The sequence below is a fragment of the Aethalodelphis obliquidens genome, unplaced genomic scaffold, assembly GCF_003676395.1.
Source record: "Aethalodelphis obliquidens isolate GAN/ISIS:26980383/991018 unplaced genomic scaffold, ASM367639v1 scaffold14, whole genome shotgun sequence".
In the NCBI taxonomy this organism is placed as follows: Eukaryota; Metazoa; Chordata; class Mammalia; order Artiodactyla; family Delphinidae; genus Aethalodelphis; species Aethalodelphis obliquidens.
Window position 1 is genome coordinate 5,241,033 of NW_020837958.1, and position 19,185 is coordinate 5,260,217.

General features: G+C 54.0%; 1 protein-coding gene across 6 annotated transcripts in view; it reads right to left on the reverse strand.

The window, feature by feature from the left end:
- The window catches only part of CD82 (CD82 molecule), a 52,570-nt gene that overhangs the window by 26,805 nt on the left and 6,580 nt on the right, over positions 1 to 19,185 (reverse strand). Inside the window, exon 1 of one of the 6 annotated variants that reach the window (XM_027114935.1) lies at positions 6,506 to 6,530. The exons of 4 other annotated variants lie outside the window; for them this stretch is intronic. The gene's annotated coding sequence lies outside the window, so the exon portion shown is untranslated. Of the gene's footprint in view, positions 1 to 6,505; positions 6,531 to 19,185 lie in introns of those variants that run through there. One more of the 6 variants, XM_027114937.1, reaches the window with a different exon arrangement.

Genomic DNA, 19,185 nt, shown 5'->3' on the forward strand with positions numbered 1-19,185 from the left:
CATAGCTCGTTAGGCAGTGGTAACTCCCGAGGTCAAGATCTGTGAAGGGCTGCCTTCCGGGGAGCGGCCAAGGCTGTATAAAGGGGTCTCTGGGGATGGCTGGGATTCCATTGTCCAGGTAGGTGGTGAGCACCAAGGTCACTGCTCAAAGGAGCTCTGGTGTGTGGGCAAAGAGGCAGAGGCTGCTGGGCTGGTATCCCCCGATTCTCCGGGCAACCCCGCTGGCCTCTTGTCACTCACACAAACTGAAGCAGGCGTAGGGCAAAGAAAAGCCCTTCAGTATCCTACAAGCAAACTAAAGCTCAGAGTGGTGAAGCAGCTTGCCCAAGGCCACATGGACCAGCAAGGACAGAACCCAGTCCTCCCGGCCCCTTAGGCCGCCTCCTCCTCTCCGGGAGGCAGCTGGGTGGGTTCAGACACTAAAACAGGAGCCAGGCAGCCCCATGACTGGCAGGTGGGTTGGCCAATCAGGGCAGGCCCAGAGACTACCTGGGAATCGCCTGAGGGAAGAGAAGGGGCTGAGAATCAGAGCCCGGGGTGCGTGGCTCCAGGGCCTCTTGGCCAAGATCCAGGATACAAAGTGTTTCTGTCCCGCAAGTGTTGACATTCCCCGCTCACAGAAACAGGGAGCAGGAGATGAACACGTTCTCCATACTGGGCAGAAGCTGGGCGGTTCCACGAAGGGCTGGGAGTCAGCTCAGTCTGCGGACGTATCCAGGTTGCCCCGTGATGGGGTCTGGCATCAACCTCAGGGAACCCATAACCACCACCAAGCCCCGAGGAGACCCCAAAGTCGGATTCAGAGGGCCCGGGGTTACGCTCTAGCTCTGCCCGCCCACCCTGAGGCCTGAACCTCAGTTTCCTCATCCACAACAATAAGAATAAGGGTTGGTGTAGGGCAGGGATTAGCCAGGTGGGGCCTGTGGATCAAATCCAACCCACCGCCTCTATTCTGTACGGCTTGCAAGCTAAGAACAGATTTTTCATTTTTAAATAGATGGGAAAAAATAAAAAGACTATTTTGTAACACGGAAAATTAAAATAAATAAGTTCAGTTGTATTGGCACCCAGCTGTATTGTCCACAGCTGCTGTCACAGGCAACGGCAGCGTGGGCCGGTTATGACAAGAGGCCACTGCCCCGCAAAGCCTAAAACATTTACTGCCTGGCCCTGTATGGAAGAAGTTTGCAGGCCCCTGGGGCAGGGGATCAGATGGCACACACACAAGTGTCTGTAAAAGGTGGCAAGGATCAGGACTGCCATTAGCTCGGGATCTTGGGGGAGAACGAGCTGGGCGGCAGGAATCGAATAGACAAGGGTTCGAATTCTAGATCAGCCAACGCACAGCCACAGAGAAAGGACTCACAGGGCCTCATTTCCCAACTGAACCCCCTGTTATAAAGAAAAGTGAGATCAGCGCCTCGCACAGTCGGGGCTGGGTGAGCTGGAGCTGGGTAAGCGTCTTTATCGGCACTTGTGGAAGGAGTGAAGGGTGAGCGTTTCACTTGCTCATGAAACTAAACAAAGAGAGAGTCTCCCAATATTGTGCTTTACAGAAACACTAGAAGGTCTGCCCATGCTTTCCTGTGAGGATGTCTGGAAAGCCACAAAACAAGGGAACGAGATGCAAGTACATCTTATTTGGAAAATTCTGGAACAGGCACTGACAGCTCTGTGAGCAGTAGGAAGGAGGTGCTGATTTTATGTTATACTCTATAGCAGGTAAACTGACCATTTCTAAGCAACTCCAATTTAAATTGACCAAATATATAATTTTATGCCAAATCAGTTTATACAATGGAATTATTATGCTACTAATATTTTACTAACTCCTGCTCATCCTTTAATACAGACCTCAGACATCCACCTCCTCCAGGACACCTCCTACTCCAGCCACCCTTGTGACCACCATCAGGGCCACACGCTCCCCACCAACACATATGCTGGTTAGGAGCCCTCCCCCTCTGCTTCCTTCCAATGGCACTGGATACTAGAGCAGTTCCTGCGATGGGCTCCGGCATCAAACTGCCTGGGTTTGAATGATGTTCTATCACCTCCTAGCTGTGTGACCTTGGACAAGTGACTTAACCTCTCTGAATCCCAACTAACTCATCTGTGAGAAGAGGAAAATAAAACCTTTTTGGCAGATTTGCCCAGAGATTAAATTAGATAATGTGGGTAAAATGCCTGGCATGGAGTAGGTTTTCAATAAGTGGAGGTTACTATTATAACTCATGATGCTGTACAGTAATTTTCTACTTACTTGCCCGTCTCCCCCGTGGACTGTGATAGCTTGAGGGGAGAGACTATGTATTATTTACGAGGTCAAAGTAGGCTCCCAACAAATTTGCTGAACGAAAGACTAGATGCATGGATGGAGGAAGGGATGGAGGGAGAGAAGGAGGGATGAGTACATGGATGAAGGGATAGATGGGGGATGGAGGGATGGGTGGATGGAAGGAGGGATGAGTGGAGGGATGGTTGGGTGGATAGACGGAGAGGTGAAGGGGAGGGGAAGGAACTTCCACATAGAACACCAAGACTTTCAAGTACTCAGTCACACAAAGGGAGTCTGAGCTCCACTGCCCCTAAATCAGCTGAGACTCTGTTTTCAGCCTTCTTCTGTCTTCCCCCAAGGGGTGGGGTGGGGGATGTGTAGGGTGAGCACCCTGAGCCACCTCTGCATGCCAGGACCCACAAGCAAGGCTCCCTCGCCTTCCCCGGAGCCCCTGGGGAAGATCCCCTTCTTTAAGAGAACCTCTTGTCTGTGTTGGGGCTCTGTGAGTCCACCCCTGCAGAGTAGGAGGTTGGTTTATCCTTCACTTGAGGTTGGGGGAGGAGCCCTCCAGCCTGACCCCAGAACCTGGGTGTCCCTGAATAGCCTTGGGGAAACCAAGTGGTGTGGTGGTGCAGTCCCTCAAGTCCAGAGGTTCGTGCTCGGCGCCTGCTCTGATGGGACGTGCTGTTTGAGACCCAGCACAGGTGACTGTCCCCGGACCTCCCCGCCCCCCGCCCCGGACCTGCCTCCTCAACGGTCAAACAACAGGCTGGGACCAGAGCAGCAGCATTTTCCACAGTAGTTCTTCCAAACACAAGTCCTAGAAGACACGCCCTTAAGAACAAGAGTCTTTGCTGTCACCAAGTTTGTGGAGCGCCAATTCTCCCCGAGTCACTGTACATTAGACACTTAGTGTCTCCAAGACACCTGGCAGTAAACACTGCTGACTTAAAACCATCTTTCACTCAACAGCCTAACATCACGTGGAATACACATTAGGCCCCTGAGTGTCCCTTGGGGGCCAGGGCTCCTGGGCTCTACGTGCTGCAGGATTCAAAGGAGGCGAGGAGATGCACGGCCCTTCGACCCACCAGCTGGCTCAGACCCAGCACCTGAGAGCCATGCTCGGGTCTCTTCCTCATTCCCCTCATCCCACAGCCCACATGCGTCTCCTCCAATCCACCACCTCTCCTGGCCCCATGCCTCACCTCCCCCCTGGACCAGTGCTGCTCCCTGATTGGTCACAGGCTCCACTCCTGCCCTTGTCAAGCTGTTATGCACACTGCAGGGAGGGCTCTTTGAAAAATGCTAACTAGATCTTGTCACTCCCTTGCCTGCAACCCTCCAATGGCGATGTAGCTGACACTTTGCTATAAAATCCAGACTCTTATGTGGCCAGCGGGGCCCTGCCTGGTTGGCCCTGCCCCTCCTCGGTCCTCAGCACCTCCGTCCTCCCCATCCCACCTTCATCGCTAAGGCCGCTCTTTCTTATTGTTCTGTACACCAGGCCCCTGCCCACCTGAGCGCCTTTGCCCTCACGGTTCCTCTGCCAGGAGCATCTTCCCCCAAAGCCCCTGGCTGGCTCCTTCCCTTCCTATAAGTAGACTGAGCTACTCCTCCCAGAGGCCCTACCCGAACACCTGATCTATACAGCGGGCCTCAACTCCAGCTGCGCGTTAGAACCAAAATATGCCCATGCACAGCCGCCTGTCCTTGCCCTACACAAGTCATCAGACTCGGGTATGGGGGCTTCCCTGAGAACTGTAAGGAACAGCGGCTTTGACACCTGAGCCTGTCACATGACCCTGCTCATTGCAGTCATCCTACTGGTCCACTGGGGTATCCGGAGCCCCCATGAGAATATGGTTCCTTCAGGGGAGGGGCTGCGTCTGTCTCACTTGCCCCGTACCCCAGAGCCTAGGACAGTGCCTAGCACGTAGTAACCCCTGGATGTGTATTTGCAGGAAGAAGGAACAGAAAGGGGAGTCTGGGGAGGTCAGGAAAGGTTTCTTAGAGGAGATAAGAAAAACCAACTTTGATCCTGCAACTGGAGGCTTTTGGGCCTTAAAAATGACATCATTGGCTTGTGGGGAGGGGTTGCTTCCTCCCAGGACTGGATTTTAATCTCCTTTGGGTCAGAAAAGCCCGATAGAAGCCGTGAACCCTCTCTCTATAAAGATGCATGAAGACAGGCAGGCGCACGCTTTCATCCAGTTTCAGGGGGCCACTAACCCCGGAAAGCCAGGACTTACTTTCCCCGTCTCCCAGTTGCTCTAGAGCAGTGGCCCCCAGTCTTGGCCATACATTAGAATTATCCGGAGAGCTCTAAAACGTGCTGGTGCCTGCCCCGCCAATCCCCTGCCCCAAGCCCCTGAGATCCTGCTTTAATTGGCCTGGGGTGCAGCCTGGGCATAGGGTTTTTTTTTTTTTAAGTTTCCCAGGGGATTCTCATCTATTGAGACCCAGCATGGCCTGGTCCCTCTGCTCTGAGTGGGATGCAGGAAGGCCTGGGGTCCCTGGTGCAGCAGGTCCTGGCCGGGGAGAATCTCACATGAAGCTTCCTGGACCTCTGCTCCATCCTCCACTTCCTGAAGGCACATTCCCCGCATCCTTCATCAGAGAGCGATATCCACTGTGCAGAAGACTTTTGAGATCATTGCCTTTCTCAGAGGGGCCAGAGAAAGCAGGAGACCACAGGTCACAGAGCAAAATCAGGGCTGCACACACAGTGGAGGACCTGCAGATTCCTGGTCCAGGCTTTTCTCTTTCCATCTGCTGTCCTGCCCCAGCTCACCAGGCCTTCCGTATAGAGATTGAAGGAGAACTGGACTCAGAGTCACACAGCAGCCCTTGGTTCCCACCCCTGGATCTGCTCCATACGGGCCTCGTAACCTACAGAGCTGCCTCCTTATCAGTGAATGGGGAGACTAAACCCACCCACCCCTCACAGATGTGAAGGTGAACTGTAATCAGGCTAGCACCTAGCAGGGCTCGATCCATGCTGGCCCCCTGGCCCCCTCCTCCCTCCCACTCTCTGCCTGAAGATGCCAAATCTGCCACATCTTACCAGCTGTGTGGCTTTGGGCAATCGCTTCACCCCTCTGCCTCAACTTTCCCACTTGTGAAATGGACTTAATAATGGGCTATGGTGAGGCTTACATGAGTTAGTATCCATAAAATGCCTGGCACCCAGTAAGTGTCAAGTAAAAGCCACCAATGACGATGACGATGATGATTATCCGGAAGTTGCTGATTTCATGACCAACAGTCTGAAGCCCTCTGGGGGCCTAGATCCAGCCTCCAGATACGTGCCCAGCCTGGAGGCTTCTGTGCCAGAGAGTAACTACTGCTGCTCTCAGGCAGCGGGGTGGGGTGAAACAGGGCAGGGCTGGGCCCCCTAAGGAAGGAGGCCTCTGCCCTCCACAGGGTGGGGGGGCCTCTGTCCCTAAGCCTCTGGGCTGTGCCTCAGGGGCCTGCCTGACACCTAGATGTCCAGCCAGTTTGGTGAGTCAGACAACTGATCCCGTGGGAGCTCAGTCAGCTTGGATAGAAAGTGGAGTGAGAAAGCCTGGCCTGGCTGTTCTACTCTGGAAACCTGCCTGTCAGCAGACACTCCACCTGCAAGCTGATTCTTGGCCACCCAGCTCTGCAGTTCTCTGGACTTTGTCCCGATTGCCTGTGAAAAGAGACTGGTCACAGGTGGCTGTGTTTGTTTTCATGTGTGACAGGTGATGTGTTTCCTGAAACCCATGCTGACTCCAGGGGCTGGCTTTTTGACCTTCCTACTACCTTATTTTTCCATCTTGGGTCTTACCTTTTCCCCTTGTTGTTAAAACAGAAAAATAAAAATAAAAAGCTGTTACCCGGGACCTCCCTGGTGGCACAGTGGTTAGGAATCTGCCTGCCAATGCAGGGGCCACGGGTTCGAGCCCTGGTCCGGGAAGATCCCACATGCCGCGGAGCAACTAAGCCCGTACGCCACAACTACTAAGCCTGCTCTCTAGAGCCCGCAAGCTACAACTACTGAGCCTGCGTGCCACAACTACTGAAGCCTGTGCACCTAGAGCCCGTGCTCCGCAACAAGAGAAGCCACCGCAATGAGAAGCCCACGCACCACAACAAAGAGTAGCTCCTGCTCGCCGCAACTAGAGAAAGCCAGCGCGTGCAGCAATGAAAGACCCAACACAGCCAAACATAAATTTAAAAAAAAAAAAAAAAAACTCTTACCCTGGCAACCAGAAAATCAGGAGGCCATAAAGCACGATTAGGATCTCACATTTCCTTCAAGACTTAGGTTTGCTCCCAGCTCTGCTTCCTCCTGTGTGACCTTAAGCAAGGGAGTTACTGAACCTCTCTCTGAGGCCAACATCTCATCTCTAACATGGGGATACTAGCAGGACCCCCTGTCTCGTAGGGTTGTTGGGGGACTGAGATGGGGCAAATAAAGAGCTCTGGGGGCACTGTCAGCTGCTCACAACGCAAGTGAGCAAACGCCACCACCAACAACACCATGGGGTGGAAGAAACACATCCAGATCAGACGTCCCCAGGAATCGCAGGATTTTGGAGCCCAAGGCCCCCTGTTTGTCTTACAGAGGCTGAACCCAAGGAGCAATGATCCCAGGAGCCGGTGTGACAGGCTCCTGTTCTCCTGAGGACCTTAACAGCCTGAAGCTGGGACTGACCCCTGACATTTGGGGGAAGGAGGCCAGGGGTAGCAGCGGAATGCAGGCCACCAGCCACCCTGGCCAGACTATGGCTGTAGAGTGACAGCACTTTTTCATTTGTATAATGCCATTCCCACTGTCTCTCGTTTAATCTCTGTAACAACCCCCTGAGATATTACTACCCCTATTCAGCAGATGAAGAAACTGAGACTCAGGTTCAGTGACTTGCCTAAGGTCACACAAGTAAGTGGCTAAGCCCTGATTGAACTTCAGGTCTGACCTGAGACAAGAGTTCCTTTCTCTTCACCTGCTGCCAAAGTGAATTAGGTCAATGGTGGAGCCTGCCCGCTCCACCCTGCCACACCTCAGTCTGCTTGCCTGACACCCCATCTTACCCCAGTTCTGAGGCCTGACTCTTGGCTTCCGTCAGGAAGGAAAAGATCGGCCCCACCAATCCTGGCCACACTGTTCCTTCACTGGCTGATGAGGCCAACAGATGTGGTCCTTCCTTGCTTTTCTCTGAAACCCAAGCAATGAGACCAGAGGGCTTTCAGCATGAAGAAGGGGCCACTCTGACAGAGGGTGCAGTTTTGGGGAGAGCAGACACTTTGAAACTTGCAGCTTCCCCACCTGGCCCAATGCAGCCAAAGGTTCAAGTTGAGGTTGAGCCATAGTCTCTGACCTCTCCCTCTCCATGGCTCCCCTTCCTATTTTTTGCAGGCTGCTTGGGCCCCATGCAAACCCTGCTCCCTCTCAACCCCGGGTTCTAAGGCTTGTACACTCAGATTCACAGTGCTAGAAAGGCCTTGGACATCACCTACTTCTGTCTCCACTTGTAAGATGAAGAGACTGAGGCCCAGAGAGGACCACGGATCCCCACCCTTCTGGGGAGTGTATTTGTACAGGGCAGGGAGGGGACTGGTTAGAGCCGTCAGTACTTCCCAACGTGCTTCACATCATGATACACGTAGAGAAGTACACATATTTGTTCAGCACCCTGATGTGGACAGACAACACTGGGCCTGGTCTGAGGTGACCCACACAGAGCTCTGTTCCCAGGGCTGAAGAGATAACCAGCCATTCGGGTACATCAGTTGGGAAGCCCTAAGTTAGACAGATATTTAGGACTATATGAGAGGCTGCCCAGGAGCCCCACAGTCTAGGGGCCCTAACGAGAAGACCCAGATTCCCAGGTGGGCTCTCAGGGGTCAACTACCTTCTGAGGACCCCTCCCCAGCCCCATGGTGGGAGGGAGAATAATGGACCAGTTCATAGTATGGACTTTGAATTGAGGGAGACCTACATTCTAATCCCATTTCACAGAGCTGTGTAATCCTTGGCAAGCTGCCTACCCCACCGAGCCTCAGTGCCTTTATCTGTAAAATAGGGATATCAAGGCTTGTCCAGGAAGATGGTGGAATCGGCTTGCCAAAGCCTAGAAAGTAAGCATGACAGAGGCAGGAGTCGCTGAGAAGAGGTCACGTTAGGCAAAGAGTCCCTTCCTTACGTGGCAGGAGGAGGGTAGGCATAGAGACTCTCCCTTGAGATGTGGGACACACAAAGATTCCTACAAACTGACCCTGGAAAGTTATCGTCACCCAAGAACTTGAAATAGGTGTCAGGCAGAGGGAGGACTGATGAAATGAATGTTAATGAAAGCATCCCCATGTGAACTGGCGCCTCACAGATCTTATCTTGTTTAACCGCACATCCCCCGCCATGTGGAGAGCATGGCTTCATCATCTCTGTTTTACAAGCTGGGCGTCTGGGGCTCAGGAAGGCGGTGGCGCTTGCTCCAGTCACATGGAGGACAGTGGCCAAGCTGAACTTTGTCCTCCAGACCCTCTGACTCTGGAGTCCAATGTCCTACCTGCTTTGTGATACTGCTCCTTACTGCCAAGCCTTCTCACATGGGGCCACCCAGCATCAAAGCCCATGGAATCAGAGTACCCAGGGGTGGGGCCAGGTGTCTGCAGGTGTAACAAGCACACAGGGGCTGTGGAACTCTTACCCTAGACCAGCCAGCTATGGCAGTGGTGGGTGCAGAGGGCCAGGCTGAACCACCAGGATGTGAGTGAACCCAGGCCTAACCCTCAGAGGCGACCTCAAGGGGGTCAGAACCGCTCATGGGTCAGAAGGCCTGAGGGGCTGCCCTCCCAGAGGGCTCCCAAGAGGCCATCTCTGCTCAGTTTCCATCCTGAATCAATGCAGTTCTTTGACCCCCCCCCCCCAACTCTGGCTGGGCCGGAGCTGGACACAGGAAGTGGATGGATGAAACCCATCCCTGCCCTCAGGGAGTGCTCAGTCTGGAGAAGGCAGAGACAGGAAACTAAGCAATTACACACCAGCATCATCTTAAAGCAGCACGGGGATTCTACCCAGCCTCCAGCTCTTCCTCTGTGGGACGGGATGGGCTCTTCAGAACACAGCCCTCAGTATTCGATAATAACAAAAGTCAATGTTTTTACAGTTACTATTTGCCAGAGATTGTGCTAAGCGCTTCACGTGGCTTACTTTGTCCTTGCAATGACCCTATGAGGTAAGTACTGCTTTTAACCCCATTTCACAGTTGAAGAAACTGAGACTCAGGGTGAAGGGACTTGCCCATGGTTACACAGACCACAGGGCTGGGAGTTGAACCCCAAAACCTGACCCAGAGCCCCTGAGCATTACTGTCATGCTGCACTGCCTGCAGAAATGAAGTTATAAATGATACGTAATTAAAATAACCTCACCAAGGCCCAACCTACATTAACTGGGTTTCACAACACAGCCTCCAGACCCAGCCAACTGAAGACACTCTGGGAAGGCACTAGGCATCAGGGACCAGCTCACACACCCATCCCGGGGCCTGGCCAGCTGGGCACAGGTGGCTAACAAAGGGTTACCCTCTGGGTCAGGGCTGCGGAGACGGAGGCTGGGAGCTGGGTGTGGGGAGGCTGGGAGCTGGGTGTGGGCCCTCTGCAGGGTGGCAGGGTGATTAGGGAGAAGGAGGGGGGCTCTAATCAGGGACCTCACATGGCAGCAGTCACAGCACACACCCTCCAGATCCTGGGTTCAGGAAGGAAGAGATGGGGCCCCTGAGATGCCACCTCCTCCGAGCAGCCTTCCCAGAGCATCCTCCTGCACAGACGCTCATGGAGCACCATCTGGCAGCCCCAATCATCTTGGCATGAGTAGTTAGGGTGGGCATCGGACAGATGTGGGTTCAAACCCTGGCTCTGTCTACCCATCACTGTCACTTAACTTTTCTGAGCCTCAGTTCCCTCATCTGTAAAATGGGCTAATACTTCCTACTTCCCAAGCTGTACTTCTCAGCACCTTTCTAGGCTTAAGAGCTATTCTGGCTTTGGGGACATTTGATGAGAGAGAGACAGACAGAGAGGGAGGTGAGTGAGACACAGTAAAGGCAAAGTGCTGCACACACAGGTATACACAGGTACGTTTTCTCTCATAGGTCCTGGGGGAAAACACAGAAAAGATGGAGAGCGAGGGGGGCAAGGGCAGGTCTGTAACTCCAAGAATTTGGAGGTGCAGGGTAGGGGGTAGAGGGGGTCTTCCACCTGAGACCCAGCTAGAGGCCACTCGGCCAGGGGAGGAGGGGGCACCGCAGGGCCTCTGGGCCCTCCCCACTCTGTCCTTCAGTCCCTCCGCCTCCCCAGTCTCTTCCCCTCTGTACCTGTCCCTCTCTCTGCTGGTGGCTTCCTCCAGCCTTCCCCTCTGTCCGTCCCTCCCTGTTTCTGAGACCAGCTCTCAGGCCTCTCCCTCTCATATCCTGAGGGCCTCAGAGCACCCAGGGCACTCACTCCAGACACAGGGCCCGGACTCCAGCACAGCCAATCCTCCCCGTGGCGGGCACCTGGCTCCAGCAAGGGGTGGCCCGGGGGCCCCATTTCCACAGTCAGCTGCAGGGGTCCAGGCCCTCCGGGGCTGGGAGGAAGGGCTGCACCTCCCACATGGCAGGCAGAGCCCAAGCCCCAAGTTCCCAGGCAGGGCGGCGGCCGTTTAACCCACCCGGACACCTGGCAGTTGGGGCAGGAAAGCGGGTCACAGAGGAGACCAGCACAGCCTGTCAGGGATCCCTGTCCAGGGCTCCCTGGGCCTCTTGGGTCCTCAGGGATTGCTAAGGAGCGGGGCTGGGACGGCTCCAGCTCCCCTAGACTGGGCTCAGCCAGGGTGGCCTTGGGCCTCAACACCTGCTACACCCTCCGGAGATGCTCTGGCTTCAGAGGCATGGGAGACTGAAGGGGGCATTGGCTGTGAGGCAGGTAAAAAGAGAGGCAGGGGAGAGTGAGAGAGGCAGAGGCAGAGATGAGGGAAGAGAGACAGAGAATGGCAGGCAGAGAAGGACAGACAGATCCCAGGTGAAGGGAGCCTCCCGTGCAGCCAGGGCTCCAGCCCACAGACCTCAGGCCCTCTCTGGTCTCCATGGGAAGCCCCCGGGGGGGCCTGAAGCAGAAGCTCACCTGGCACGCAGGCCTCGCTGGCCCAGGCAGGACCCCACCCTGGGAGCCAGCCCAGCTCTGCCCTGCAGCCCAGCCGGGCTGTTCACCACCCTCCGCCCCCAGTCTCTAACAATGGCCCATCCCTTCCCCAGACCATTCTTCTTAGCCTTGGCCTCCCCCAGATTCTGGGAGTGCCAAGTGGTGCCTGGACAAACACACCCACCCCGTCACACGCGCACACACGCGCGCGCGCACACACACACACACACACACACGCGCGCGCGCGCGCGCACCCCTCCGGAGACTCGTGAGCAGGCTGGGTCTTTATCACCAGAAAGGTGCTGGAGCCACTCCCAGGCCCTACGGGAGCTGAGACAGGGTGAGGGACTTGACCTCAGCCCGCAGCGCCTAAGGCACAATGAGTACCCAGGTCCCACACAGCCCCATGGAATCCCCCCAACTCAAGCCCTGGAGAGGAAAGAGCAAAGCCCAGCCAGGTCCTCACTATCTCATTCCTCTCCCTTAAACCTCAACTTCCCCCCCTCAGCAATGGGGACAGTCCCTACGCCAGCCCCAGAAGCAGGGATACTGCCCCTGCAACCCTGGAGACCTAGGACTCCGCCACCCTCGCCTTCTCTCAACCCACTTCCCACTCCCAACTCCAGGGGCGTGCCTACACTGAGGGCTGGGGGACGGGGCTGGGCAGAGAGGTCGTGAGTCCCCACTGCGGGCTCTGAAAAGTCCTTTCCCCTCTCTGGGATGACAGCAACTCACTCCTACCTTACGGGGAGGAGACAGGCTTGAGGAATCAGAATGCTCCAGCACAACAAAGGGAACCATGGTGATTATTATCACCGTGAGAAGGTTCCAGGCCATAGAGAGGTAGGAGGGGTGTGTGCAGACAGAAACGGAAAGGAAAGGGGCTTGGTCCTACTGGAAGGGGTCTGTGCCCCCAGTGAGCCCTAGGGGCCAGGGTGGGGTTCTGAGAGTTCTCAGCGCAGGGACCTTGAGTCAGGCAGGCCTTCAGGCCTGGGCCGGCTCCCTGAGCTGCACAGGAAGAAACGAGTCCAGACGGATGGTGACCCCGTACGCCAGGCCCAGAGCCAAGAGCACAGCAGCCTGGTGAGCCTCCAGGTGGCCAGAGGGAAAGGGGGCTGTCTGTGTCGCAGCAGGAAAGCGGACATGGAAATGAACTGGGACTGGCCGGACTCCAGGCTCCTGCGAGGGAGCACGCAGCACTTCAGGTCACCTGGATTCCCACCCCCACTCCTCCAGCTCTCCCAGGAAGCCCTGTGTGACCCTGAGAACACAGGTCACAGGCGTATGCCCCCTCCACAGACCTGGAAACTGAGGCTCTGGAGGTACTGTGCCCAGGCTCACAACGTGAGGCTGGCAGAGCCTGTTTGGAGCTAATTCTGTCCCTCTGCCCAATCCTTCCCCTGTTATCTGCCTTGAATACCTCCCAGCTAGAGAAGATAGAGTTCAGGCCTGACACCAATGCCCAACCAGACACCCATCCCAGGGGATTGGGTGGGTGGAGGAGGAATGAAACCCAAGCTGATTGCAGGCAAGGGGAGGGAGCTGCACTTCCCGAGCACCTGGAACCCATGAGACATCAGCGGCAGGTGTTTTGCATACTGCATCTCACGCCAGCCTCACAGTGGTTGGTGAGGAAGACAGCTTTCTTATTTTTATAAAGAAGCCAGTGGTTAGAGAAGAGAAGTGGCTTGCTCGGGTGGGGCGGGGGGGAGGGGGGCCAAAGTATGAGTCACAGGTCTGAGGCTGACCCTGAGGGACTCAGCTGTCCCCAGCCCATGCAGACCCAGCGCCCTGAACCCTGCCAGCCTGGCAGACCCCCCGGGGCTTGGGCCCAATGGAACCACAGTCCCTGCTCTCATGGCCACCCTGGTGAGTTATCTAACCCTGTTAGCCAGTTTACTCATTGGACAGAACCCAAGACAGTTGAGTTGGCTTGGCCACAGGGAAGAAGGCGGCTAGAACTGGGTCTGGAGGGACAAGGAAGATGCAGATCAGGAGATAAGGGATGAGCTGAGGGCATTCAGGCTGAACCACAGGGCAGGGGCACAGAGGCCTGAGAGGCTGGAAAATTCTGTATCGTGTATCTGGAGGGCAGGCACAGTCCTCAGAGCAACCAGAAGCTGAGGTGGGAGGGGGACCGTGGCCAGACCCCCCTTCCCACCAGGGACCTCAAATGTCCGGGTCTGGGCAGGAACCGGTAACAGGGGCAGCCTGGACCACCCTATCTTCCTTCCCCAAGGTTTCTGGCCCAGAGTGAGGATCTCCGGCCAGCCTTTCCCGGGGTCCCGGGCCCCTGGCACCCAAGAGCCACCACCCCAACTAAGAGCCCTGGGACCCACAATCCTGAGCTGAGAATAGAGGAGCCCAGAGTTCTCCCTCCTTACTGAGGATGCCGCTTGTGGGGACGGACCAGCCTCAGGACGGGGAGCAAAGACAACTCAGATTCAAGTCCTGGCTCTATCCCCTCCTTAGCTGTAGGATCCTGGGCAGCTCACTCACAGCCTCTGTCGTGATCTGTAAAATGGGCTCGGTAATAATGCCCTCCCTGCCTATTTCATAAGGTGCTGGGAGGCTTGCAGGAGTAAGTATGTGAGAAAATGGCCACTGCTAAAAGCTGTAAAGCATAAGGTATCATTCTGAGGTGAATGAAGTATGATTTGAACTGGGTCTCCTGGTGGCTGGGCCAGGGTCCTCCCACTGCAAGACCCTGAGTCCCAGGGGAGCCCTGCCCCTCGGGCTGACCCTCTTTGCATGGATGGTGGTGGAGCACAGGCTGAGTCCCCCACATCCCAGCTCCTTCCGTCCAGGATCCGCTGCCACTCCAGACCAGGGGGCCCAGCCTTGGAGTTTGGAACTGAAAGCCCAGCTCTGCCTCCTTCAGCTGTGACGTTGGGCAAGTCATTTCAGCCCTGGGAGCCTCAGTTCCCTCATCTGTAAATAGGGGCTGATGATAACCTCTGCTGGGGGGAGGGTGCTGCTGGGAGGATGACCTGACATCACGGCTGCAAAGTGCCCAGGGCCGGGCCTGGCACACATCAGATGCTCAACAGGTGAGGGTTCTCTCCCCTCCCTCTGCTGTGCCCACCACACAGTGCCCAGGCTCAACCAGAGAAAGTTTCTAGCCTCCCGGAAGAGTGGCCCAGAACAATAACTGGGAACATGAACTGGCTGGAGAACACTGGATCTCAGAAGAAGATCACGTTGCTGAATGGTTAGTGGGGGTAAAAAGTAGAGCAAGACCCTGGCTCAGAGATGATGGGGAACCTGCCTTCCCAGCCCCCTCACTTGGAGTCCCCCAGGGCAGGCACAGGGTTCAGGGAAGGCACCTCTGCTCCTGCATCACACCTGCACGAGGTAAGCCCAGAGAGTGTGTGTGTGTGTTGGTGGGGGGGGGGGGGGGGGGGGAATGAGATTCAGGAGGAGCAGGGAGAGGTGACGAGGCCAGGGGTCCTGTATTAGCGCTCCTGCCGGCTTTCAGAGCATCCCTGGATCTATCAGATCGCCTGTCAGAGCCTCAGTTTTCCTTTCTGTAAAATGGGGATGGTGGTAATCATCTTATCCTCTTGCATATGGCTACTGGAGAGTGCATACTGGAGAAGGGGTGATGAAGTGGGGGTAGGGGGAAGGTGAGTTCAGATCTCACACAAGCCTTTATTAAACAAGGCAAGGTTCCTACGGGCAGCAGCCCCAGGAGCTGAAATTCACTACACAGCCTCCCCTGCCCCAATCCACTACTCCATTGGTTCTCAAAGTGTGGTCCCACACCCAGAGCAGCAGCATCTCCTGGGAACATGTTAGCAACACACATTCCTAGGCTGCGCCCCAGACCAATGGAACCAGAAACTCTGGGGGTATGATCTGTGCTTTCACAAACCCTCCAGGAGACTCTGAGGTATATCAGGGTTTGAGAACCACTGCGCCAGCCCATGACCCCCCCAGCCCTACTCCAGAGAAACCTCCTCCTACCGACTCATCTCACTTTCCCTGGCTCCCAGAAGGCTGTTGGGGAGGAAGGAGTCACCATGGAGAGAGGTCATTAAAGAGTAAAGATCCCATAATTAGTTAATGACACCGCAGGCTCCCGGAGAGGAGGAGGGTCCAAAGTCAGACTACAGTGGAGGAGGAACAGCTCCTCTTTTCTCTTTCTCTTTCTGTCTGACTCCTGTGCACCCACACACGCCCCAAGAGCCTGCCCCCTTCCCTCCGTGAGCTTGCTAATCAGCACAGAGGGACGGACAGTGCCTCTCGCCCCAGAGCTGGAGTGACATGTGCGGGTACACGCTGGTGCGTATCAGGGAAAGGGCTTTCTCCCAAGAATCTGGTCCTTGGACCTTGAGTTTAAAAACCATCTGACGAGACAGCCACTTTGAAGAATTCAGTCTGTGAAGATCATTAAAGTTGAGAACAAAACAGACGTACGGACCAGCTGGTCACTATAGCAATGTGGGTACTAATGAAAAATTCTAAACAGCCTAAGTGTGCAACAGCAGGGGAATGCTTAACTGGGTCACAGCAGATCCACGTGGTATGATACTAGGGAGCCGGGAAACACGCTGTGGAAGAATATTGAATAACGTGGAAAAATCCTCCCTCTACAGTGTTAACCTAAAAGTGGCAGCACAGGAAGTGGTTCATAGGGTATGATCCCAATCGTGTGTGTGTGTGTGTGTGTGAACACCAAACTGTTCACAGGACATCTCTGAGCGGTTATTTCCTCCTTTGCATCTGTTCTTCACCCTCCAACTTTTCCCACAAAACTATGTCTTCAATGGGCCTTTTTTTAAAGGGTCCATTGGTTCAGGCAGAGATGAAGGCTTTTTAAAAAAGTTGACAGAAATGGATTGGGATTGACATACACACACTACCATGTATAAAATAGATAACTCACAGGAACCTACTGTATTGCACAGGGAACAGTGCTCAACACTCTGTAATGACCAAAATGGGGAAAGAATCTAAAAAAGAGTGGGTATATGTATAACTGATTCACTAACACAACATTGTAAATCAACTATGCTCCAATAAAAATTAAAATAAACAACAACAAAAAGTTGACAGAAATGTCTCTTTCTGGCCTGAGGGTGGGGCGGGGCGCTACAAGGGAGGTCTGGTTACCCTCCCCCACACCCAGAGAGCCTTCGTACTCCACATGGTCCCCAAGTGGTCCCCAAAGCATGATCAGGACCAACAAGTCAAGGGAGAGTGGGTTTGTTCAAATTCTACACAATATTTTTTAAGAGTCAGATATGCCCAGACATGAAAGGTAGTGAGCTCTCCAAGCCTTGAGGTGTGCGAGCAAAGGCTGAATGTTGTCCGTGGGATCGGACTGAGTAGGTAGGTTGACTCAATGAGCTATAATGCTGCTCACAAGACTACGATCTTGTGAATCTAGTCACGAGGCTCCATCTTTGCCCTCATGCTAAGTCAAAAGCACCCAGGTTGAGGCTGGGCTCAGACTGTCTTATAGAGGACCAGGCCCATAGAGGCCTAAGGCCCTCCTGACCCCCAGATCTCCAAACGGCCCTGGAAAGCTCCTTTACTCCAGACCGGGGACCTCGGTCTTTGGGGAGGAGGACTCTGTCATTTCCTCAAAGGGGTGGAAGGCGCAGCGTTCGTTCATCACTATCACCCTAATCAACCTCTGGCTTGTATGGAAGGAGTTTTACGTGCTGGGCCCACCACTAAGCATGTTACCCAGAGCCATTATCTCATTTAATCCTCACCGAAATTGGTGAGAGAGGGGATCAGAGGGGCATTTGAGAGCCCCTGAATGACACAGCCTCCTGCCGCAGTTACTCCTCTGCTGTGAGTTCAGAGAGGTCAAAGCGTCAGGGAGGTGACTTGCCTACGTGACCGTCAGTGACCCAGGGCCTAGCTAGCCACCCACTCATTTGCGGTGGGATCTCAGACAAATCTGTCATCCCCCAGCCCCACTGAGTTTCTATTTCCTTTATAAATGAGGACGTCTCATCATGTCCCGTTGCAACAACATTCTAATGTTCCATATCCTAAGACAGTGGGTGGGAGAGTAATTTTCCAACTTCAGTAGTAGAATTACTCATTGCTACCATTATTGTTAGCAACGTCAAATTAACATTGAGTGTTTGCCTACCAGGCATCGCTGGAAGCGCCTTGTACTTATGAGGAGGAACACGTATTTCTCTCTCCACTTGTTTCCCTGAGGAGGGACCTCTACAGGGAGAACACCTCTGGCCTCGCTCCACCCACTTCTTCGCTTCAGGCCAGGACCCCAGCAGTGGGTTATCTGATTGGTTCATCTGGGAGACGTACAGGGCACGCTCGGCGGCTGCCCGCAGGCAGCGTCCATTCCGGGCTGCTCCTCTGCATAATACCAGGCCCTGCAGGGAGGCTGGCCCCTGTTCAGAGTTGCCTGTGACCGGACCGGAACTCTGCCAGTTCCAGGGCAGACGGTTAGCCAGTCCTCTGGGGACTGGATCTAAAGCCACGTTCTCGGGGCTTCCTTTGGAGCTCCATCTTTGCCGACTGTTCTTTTCACTTGGTTCCAAATTCAGAAGAAGAGGGCTTCCCTCACAACTTAAACAAGTGTGAAGCTCCTTTAACCTTCACAGCACCGCTCTGAATTAGGTATTATTATTATCCCCATTTTACGCGTGAAGAAAGTAAGCCCGTCGGCGTCAAGCATTGTTGAAAAGCTTTCTAAACGCCAGGCGGCACTTGGGGTGTGTCCACCACAATGGAACTAGGATTATGATCCCATTCAGAATCTGACTCTTGTCTCCCTCCAAAGACACTCCCTCAGTCTTCTGAGGCTTGACAAATTGACATTCACTTCAAACCAACACCCGACCCCCTTTTGAAATAAATATGATTTGTTAACAACAACAAGAACTTCAACATGATCCCACGTTCATATAATGCATTTTTGTTTAAATATTTATAGTACGTTTTTTGATAGCTTTATTGTATAAGTGTGTTCTTTCTTTCTTTCTGGAGCATAAAAATAATATGGACTTACTGCAGAAGATTCAGAAAATGGGGAAAAGTAAAAAAAAAGTCTGTAATATGATCTAGATAATCCCATCATGTGTATATTTAAATGTTTCACCTACTTTTTAGCCTTGTTGAGTGCCATTGTGGGGGGCTGCCCTGTCGTTCTGTGTCTGCAGTACCTCTGTGACAGTGTGGGAACCTGCCCACCTACTGTGGCTGTCTCAGGGCAGGAGAACAGGCTGGGCACCCAGAAGTCCTTTCCCTGAATAAAACCCTGCAGCTCCGCACTGTGATATCACATGTGCCTGTCTTACAATAGCCAAGTGCAGCAAATGCAGGATAATAGAGTTTTGCAGCCCAAAAAGGGCTGCAACTTGCCCAAGGTCACATGGCAAGTAAAGGATGAGCTGGGATCAGAACCCAGGTCTCCAAATTCCCAGACTCAAGCCATTCACCAAAGACTGCCCCCAAAGACTTAAATCCTGCTTCCTATTAATAATAGCAATGCTATCCAAAACATCTGGTCCATATAAAGCACTCACTGTGTGCCAGGCACGTCTCACAAATGCTTCACGCACACTGATTCGTATCATTTTCAAACAACCCTATGAAGTAAGTGTTATAACCAACTCCATGTTAGATGCTGAAACTGATGTACACAGGGGTTAAGACACTTGCCTAAGGTCTCACCCAGCAGGTAAAGAGCAGAGGCAGAAATGAGCATCCCTGGGCACTTTGATTCCAGAGTCCACGACATTGCCTATGGTTCGTCCTCCACTCTCCTG